Below are 8,270 nucleotides of genomic sequence, written 5' to 3' on the forward strand. Positions count from 1 at the left end.
CACTTTCTTATCATATAATAAATAAGCATGCCATCCATATAACAAATTGTAACCTTCTATATTCAGTATTCTTTCTTCTGTTGAATTAAACCAATCACTGATTAACGACAGAACAGCTGCCTCATAATATAATCTTAAATTAGGCATTTTAAGACCCCCTCTTTCACATGTATCCTGTATTATTTTCAACTTTATTCTCGGTCTTTTACCCATCCAAATAAACTTGTTAATCCCTTTCTGCCATTCATGTAGATTCGCATCTTTTTTAAGTATAAGTATAATTTGGAACAAAAATAAAAACCTAGGCAAAACATTCCTTTTTATTACTGCTCATCTTACTTCAAATTTAAACTTTGCCACAATAAAACCAATAAATCCAATTCGCTTTAAATCTTTTAAGAAACACAGTTCTATAGTCCTTTTTCCAATAAACCTCTTCACTTAACTATAAAGTCCAGCAGCCACAAACAGCATTAAAGACGCCAGCACCAACAGCATTAACAAGCGCTTCCTTCACTTTCGCTTTCATGCCCTGTTAAAACAAAGGCGCCATTTCCTTTAGTCTTCTTAGATCATTTCAGCAGGATACAATATAACTAGGGAATTAGGGTTTGTTACTTGCAATTGCCAGAACTCCTGTCTTTGCCCCATTTGCTTCAAAATCAAATTAAAATCCAATATTGATCGCAGAGGAGGTTGTGGTATTTTCTTTGCTTTAAAAGCAGAGACGTCCCGGATCTGGAGCTCTTCGGGCTTTCCAGGGAGCTCTCACCCCTCGAGCCCCAGAATTGTTCCTGGGGCTTTTGGGGGAGCTCTACCTCCTCCCGATTGCTCACCTCTCCCTCTTCTCCCGAGGGAAAGGTTTCCGAGCTGTCAAACAGCTGATTTGAGCTGTCTGAGCAGCTCTACGTGATCGCGGAGCTGGCGGTCTAAAAAGACCATCTTCAAGAGCCAACAGTGCCACCGGAAGTCTGATTGTATCCAATTTCTTATAGTTATTACATACTTATGCTTATATATATATGCTTATATATCGTATAGTTATTTCATGCTTATGCTTATATATACTGTTGTAACAAATAAATAAATAAATAAATAAATAAATAAATAAATAAATAAATAAATAAATAAATAAATAAAATAAACGTTCAGTCATACTAGGAGTTGAATTTTTCAGCATGAGGAGTTGAGCCTGCTACTTTGTAAAGGAACGAGTCTAGCAGTTCTAATGTTATGGATTCTTTATAATTGAGTTTTAAAAACACATGATATTATCATGTATGAAATGGTGTAGGGTTTCCTGAAATGGTGTAGGGTTTCCTGCCTGGGCAGGGGGTTGGACTAGAAGACCTCCAAGGTCCCTTCCAACTCTGATATTATTATTGTTATTGTTGTTGTTGTTGTTGTTGTTGTTATTATTATTATTATTATTATTATTATTATTATTATTCTATCAAACATAGTTGCCTCTGATTGACACCCTATTTTGATTAAATTAAGCCTTGTTAACTATATTAAAAATAAATTCTATAAGGCTATGGGTAAATTTGATGTCCAGCTTTCGAAGGTTAAAAATTAACCTATAGAAAGATATCAATGGTTTAGGAACAACTTTCATAGTTGGAATGTCAATTTTTGTGATGAATTCCACTCCATCTGGTCATTTACTCAAATAGATATCATTGAATACCCTACCGCACCAGGATTTACCAGATGAAAAACACATTGGATAATAATCCTGATGCATTTAGTGATATCCACTTAGCAATATAACTAAAGCACAGGAGAATGGAAGATTTGGCAGAGAGAGGTCACACACTGAATCTGAGAAGTAGCACTCTGCTACGATACGATTGCCCTGCTGCGTTTGGAGTGGAACGTGAAAACTGTTTTTTTTCTCCCTAGCTGCAATTTTCAAAATACGTCTGAGTCGTTTTGATTATTGCACTAATTTTGCTTTTGCTTTTGCTCTGTGGTGGGTTAGTTTAGACTTAATGCTATATTTTGTTTTCATCGTGGTGTTTTCATTACGCGGCACAGCAATGCCTTAAGTAAACTATAATTCTTCATTTTTAAAAAAAATTGCTTCATTCACATATTCTAGTCTAGAATTCAAAGGGAATAGCTTGAGGACTATTTGGAATAAGGTTAAGAGGAAGGGAGAGCCTCAGTCAGTCTATTTGCAGCTGAAGAAATATGAACTCCCTACCCTACGCTACTGATTGAATGGCCATCTGTTACAAGTATTTGTGCACACCTTGATCAGAAGACTCAGAACCAGTTTGACTAGTCTATTGCACAGCAAGTTCTTTCACTTCTAAGTCTGTAGCTAATTGCTTCCAATGTTGGCAAGGTTAATGTTGATTTTTGTCCATCTACTTTTCAAAGTGTTTGGAGGAAGACTAAGAAGAGATATGATAGCACTCTTCCAATATTTAAGAAAGGATAGGATAAAGGCTCTTTCTTTGTTGCCCCAGAACGCAAAACTAAGGGCTCATCTTTAAAGCTTCATTAATGTACATCTGCCAGGAGCCTGCCAAAAAGTCTTCGGGCACATTTTTCATTGATGTTACCAACCGAGTCTATTCTGTCTCAGTAACAAGACTAACGGTGTTATACTTAGTGTTTTACTGTGAGTCGAGTTATGGAAACAGATCAGTAGATTCTGTTGTGACTGAGGCTCAAGTAGTGATTACCAAACACAATTCAGTCCTGAACAAACTTATTTTACTGTATTAAAACAGCTGAGAATTAATTCATTCTCAGCTTAGTCCAAAACAAATTCTTCATAAACAGTCCTTTGGCCTTATCACCAAACTTTGTTGTCTTTGGCAACCTGCTTTTCTTGGCAAAAGGCTTTTCTTGGCAAAACCCCCACAAAATTCAAGAGATGTTGACAAGAAGCAATGGAATCAATGTTGCTTTTCTACAAAGAACCCAACGGCTCGTTGCTACTCTTTTAAGCCTTATGGGAGTGGCCAGTCATCTTCTGGCCTTACTCCCGAGTCATCTTTTTTGCTTCAGCTGCTCTTGTCTTCTGGCAGCTCTTTACATGAGTGCACTAGAAACAGGCTCCTCCTGTTCCTCTGCCTCTCTGCTGTCCACCTCTGGAGGCTCCGGAGTCCGCGCATCACTCCCAGATGACCCTGGCCCCATCTCTGCTTTTGTCTGGGCCTTCCCCTGACTCCAGGATTGGCCCATTGTCCTCCCCAGCCTCCTCACTGTCTGACTCCGCTGCCAGGTCTGCAGGCTACTGGCAGACCACAACCTACCTACATAAAAACCACCCACCAACCACTAGAAGAAAAGACTGTAGGTGAATGCTCTGACCATTGCCAGATTGCCTAACACATTGTAGGCACCAACCTCCCTCTGCTCTCCTCCAAACCTGTGACCTGTCCCTCGGGCCATTTTCTGGTGATAAGTTACCTCATCTTTCAAAAGATTATTAGACTGCTATTCAAAAGTAGCCCAATTGACAGTTCCCAGGCACAAAGGATGGCACAAGTGAATCATCTCTCCTGCTTCATCATACATCCCTCCTCTATGCTGGTTAATCTGATGCGGAGGAGAAGTACAGAATGGAATAGAAAGAAATGGCTGAGAATGAGCAAGCCCTGTCTTTGATTCTGCTGCAAAGGAATTGCAGAGCTGGCAGTGAGTGGCTACAGCGAGTGAAACAGACAAAGTAGAGCAGGACCAAGCAGAATAGCAATATAATAAAAACAATAACTTTTTGTTGACAAAAGATCTGAAAAACACTTATTGGTGTATTACAACAAAAGACCTATAATACATTTACTGGTGACCAAAATGTCCTTGAATAATTATGCCCAAGACAAAAGGTGTGTTGGTAGAAGCAGAGAAGACACTGGATTAAATTGGAGAAGGTTAAATTGACTAATCAATGGCATGAGGACATGTCATTTTGGCCTGTTTACCAAGGTTTATTCATCTCACATTTACTGGATGTGAGGATGAGCCCTAATGAGTTTCTGAACAGAAAGAGAGATTACTTAATTATAAGAGCAGTTTAAACAGGGAAATTGATAGATAGCTATTTTGTGAAGGATTGAGGATGCCCTACATTTCTTGCACTGAATAAAGCAGGGGTGGGCAACTATAGGCCTTTATGACCCATGCTGGCTCAGGAATTCTGGGAGTTGAAGTCCACAGGTTGTAAAGGGACCATACTTGGCCTCTCCTGGAGTTGAATGTTGGTTGAATTTTCAAATAATACTTGATGGTTCACACAAGCCTATTTGAATGGTGCTCCTGTACAAAGTTTCCACCTCTGCATATTTGTAAATTCATAATAGGCAAAGTGTAACTGATTTGAGTTAAGTATACTTAAGTATGTTTAATGTTGCTTAATCTAATAAGAGGTTTTTTTGGATCCCATCAAGATTAATGCACTTTTCTTGCAACCATCTTCCGCAATGTGTTCCTTGGGATAATTGTCAGTATTTCATCAGTAATTTATGCTTAGCTTTATTTTTACAACAAGGTAGATTTCATTTATTAGACTGGTGAGAAAGAGAGTGGGTGTTTGATGGGCAGCAAATGAAACATAGATTGGGAAGATAGTGAAGAACAATTTTAATAGGAGTGCTTATTCACATTTCCTACAAAATTTTGATCAGAGTTGCACTGTTTTTAAACAGTAACAAAATTCTTCAAAACATTTGATTTTACTGATTAATTTATTATTTTAATTTCTCAACCAATTAAATTAATCTCAAATTATTCCTTAATTTTCTAAACAAACATGTCATACTGATAATTGTTTTTAAAAAACTACACTTGAAATTACTTTTTCTTCAGGAAGTGTTACTTTTATGTCTATTTGGCAAATATGCATTTTATGTTTATTATTGGTCTGATTCTAGACACTCCATAACAAATTCGGAGAATTCTTGTACTTGTCAATATTTAAACACTGATTTTTCAAATTAAAACCAAAATGTTAATATTTTACTTTAACTTTTATTGTCACTGTAAACGCTAAATTAATTTTTTAAAAAGTTGCTGGTGCATTTTTAAAGTATCTGAAGAAATTAGTTTACTTATTTCAATATTGTGTTTGTCTCAGATGCTTTCCATTTTCTTTTCAGTTTTGTACTGCTTTTGTGCATATTCAGTTTTGCAGTCATGCTCATCTTGTTAATCCATTGTTTCAACTGCTTTCTTAAAAGTATTAAAATTATACCTGTCTAAAAAAGGAACTGATATGATGACAGTTCAGTAGTTCATAACGAGTTGAGAATTTTTGTGAGATGCTTCATTTTCTTGCTCAATTCTTTCTTACATCAACTCAATCACATGACATTTTTCACCCCGCAGCAAAAAACAGCCCCGTCAGTTGTATGATTGATTGGAAACCAGTGCCGATCTCCGGTTCTTCACAATCCTCATCTCTCTATCTGTAAATTTATATTCCAGCAGACCCATATTTGCCTTTTTTACAGCCACCATCACTGCTGATTTGAAATCAGTCTGCAATCATCTATTATTCCAAGATGTATCCCAACAATAACAAGCAGGCCTCTCCAATTTCTACCTCTGCATTTGATTATCTTTTTTCCTAAATGAAGAATTTTGTAATTTCTCTTAATTTCAGCCCATTACTCTAACCCATCAGGGTCAATTTGAATTGTCATTCTCTCTCCTTAGGTATTGGATTTCTACCCATTTTTTTGCCAGCTGCAAATCTGATGAGGATTTTTTCCCATCACTGAAGTTACTAAAAAATATTGAAGAGCAAAGGGCCCAATGCAGCATCTTCTTGTACTCTGCTACATATCTCTTTCTAGTTTGAAGCATCTTTAATGAACACTTTTTGATTGCTTAATACCAATGTCAAGGAAGCTTTCCATAATTTGAAGCAAAATTAAAAGTAATGTGGTAACATACTGTAACTCCTAAAATAGGCATATCACAATTACAAAAAAAAACAAAAAACCACCACTTGAAATACCACTTCAAAATCATTTTTTTTCCAGCCCCATATACTAGTACCACTCATCTGCCCAAAATGGTCAAGTATGGCTTTTGATCATCAGAAGATTGTCCTCACTCACTATTACCACCACCTGCTTTGAATCATTTGCACATCATCAATTCTTCAGGATCCCTCAAAAGTTATAAAGTTTCAGAAAATCAGTTCACAACTTCCTTTAACAGCCTAGAATGCAATTCATCAGCTCCTTGAAAATTTAAATTATTCAAAGTAAGGAGATTAATCTCTAATCATGCTTCTATCAATCGCATGCTTTAGTTCTGTCCTCTTCTTCATAATTTATTTGGGGAACACACACTTTTCTGCTGGAGAAGACAGAACCAAAATAGTAGCTCCACCTTTTCTTTTTACCTAGATAGCATGTTGCTGTCTTCATTGCAGTTTGTATACCTAGCTTTATGTCTCATATTTACTTTGAGTATATATGAATATGGCCATTATTGCAATGCTCTCTACATGGGGCTACCCCTGAAGTGCACTCGGAGGCTTCAGTTAGTTCAGAATGCAGCTGCGCGGGTGATTGAGGGAGCCACACGTTGCTCCCGTGTAACACCGCTCCTGCGCAGTCTGCACTGGCTACCTGTGGTCTTTCGGGTGCGCTTCAAGGTGTTGGTTACCACCTTTAAAGCGCTCCATGGCTTAGGGCCCGGATACTTACGGGACCGCCTGCTGTTACCTTATGCCTCCCACTGACCCATACGCTCACACAGAAAGGGTCTTCTCAGGGTGCCGTCTGCCAAGCAATGTTGGCTGGCGGCCCCCAGGGGAAGGGCCTTCTCTGTTGGAGCACCTACCTTCTGGAACGAACTTCCCCCTGGTTTGCGTCAATTACCTGACCTTCGGACCTTTCGCCGTGAATTGAAAACGCACTTGTTTATCCAAGCGGGACTGGCTTAATTTTTAAACTTTTTTAATTTTAATAATTTTAATTGGGGTATTTTTATGAATTTTATGGGTCAAATTTGACGGTTTTAAATTTTCGGCCATTTATTGAATATGTCATTTTAACTTTTGTCTTAATTTGTATATTGTACTGTTTTATTCTGGCTGTACACCGCCCTGAGTCCTTCGGGAGAAGGGCGGTATAAAAATCTAAATAATAAATAAATAAATAAAATTCATTTTGAGCACTCTTCACTGATTTCTGTTTATTTTGAACTTTAGCCTTCCTGACATGCAATAAAGAGTAATAATTGAAGATACTAGAAGAGTTTCTAAATTTGGGGCATCCAGAGTTATACTGAAAAATTATATTTGTAATAAGTAGGAAAACCAATTCTGCATTTGAATGTAGGTATTCTCTGTAGATAGAGCCAAGCACTTGATTCCTTGAGCCAAGCTGAACTACACATGTAGTTTTCTTGACAGCAATAAAATATATAGTTTGCCATTGCCTTCTTCCAGAACGTTTTATTATTTTCTAAACCACTCTCCATCCCTGGGGTTTTCTGGTGGTCTCCCATCCAAGTTATAACCACCTCCAACTTCACTTAGCTTTATCTGAGATTAGTCAAGGTGAGGAACATGCTGCCATCTACTGTACAGCTAACATACAATCCATATAGTGTCTAATGTAGAATAGTCACATACTATTAGAATTAATGCTCAATGAAATATGTTTACAATAGGATTATATGCTAAGAAAGATGTTACTGACAGCGAGGAGACCAACTCATAATATTTTACTGTTGCCAATATTTAATGTGAGTTCTATTCCCTCAAAATATATACAGCATGATAAATGAACTTGTTCTGTTTCTTTTTTAATAGTATGCTTCTCTGTTGGAAAGTGTCAATAATTATGCTTTATGGCATCATTTTTCAAATGTTTTAAGAGCCTAGAATCAGATACTGTTTAGGTCTGTTTCAAATTTATTCCACTGCTAAAAAGCCAGCAACTGACCCAGACTAACCACTTACTATTAAACAAGACATTTTTCAACTGTTTCTTTATGTAATATTATACACCAGTTCACTATATATAATCACAAAGGACTTCACAGCTATAATGTAAAAATATGTGAGCCAGAAAATTCAGCACCAATTGTGCGAATCCTTTCTATTCCTTTAGGAGTGGAATTTAATCTGCGTAGTTCTTAAAAGAACTTCAAGAGCTGATGATTTATTTCTCCATTCAGTTTCATATAAAGTATTAGCCCTTTTTCATACTTTGGCAATAATTCAGGAATGGTGTATGCTCCTGATGGTATATTCTCTGTAAATGGGCAATGCCTTCTTGCCAAAATAATGG

This window comes from Ahaetulla prasina, chromosome 2 (assembly GCF_028640845.1).
Source record: "Ahaetulla prasina isolate Xishuangbanna chromosome 2, ASM2864084v1, whole genome shotgun sequence".
Lineage (NCBI taxonomy): Eukaryota > Metazoa > Chordata > Lepidosauria > Squamata > Colubridae > Ahaetulla > Ahaetulla prasina.